Source organism: Prinia subflava, chromosome 2, assembly GCF_021018805.1.
Source record: "Prinia subflava isolate CZ2003 ecotype Zambia chromosome 2, Cam_Psub_1.2, whole genome shotgun sequence".
Classification (NCBI taxonomy): Eukaryota; Metazoa; Chordata; class Aves; order Passeriformes; family Cisticolidae; genus Prinia; species Prinia subflava.
In genome coordinates this window covers 82365694-82366040 of record NC_086248.1, presented here as the reverse complement: position 1 = coordinate 82366040, position 347 = coordinate 82365694, and positions in this window count along the sequence as shown.

The following is a 347-nucleotide window of genomic DNA, read 5'->3' as shown; positions in this document are numbered from 1 at the left end:
TTAAGTAGTAAAGAAAACACTTCATATTCTGTGCCAGTTACTCTGTTTACCTCAGGGTTAGGTAGGGAAACAAAACCAATCTGTATGTGGGCAGTAATAGCTGCTATCTCCACACAGATTGCCATGGTTATTTCTATAAGATGGAGGGGTTAATTTTCACAAGCATTTCTTATATATAATTATTTAGATGCACTGACTGACTTAGTCATCTACTGTTTGATGCTCTACAAATGCCAAGTAGCTTGCCAGTTCCTCAATACCACACATATTATGCTGAAAACCATGCAGAGGGGTGATTATGCACCCCAATGTGCTAAGTGTAGGAAGACATTTATTGTTAAGAAGTT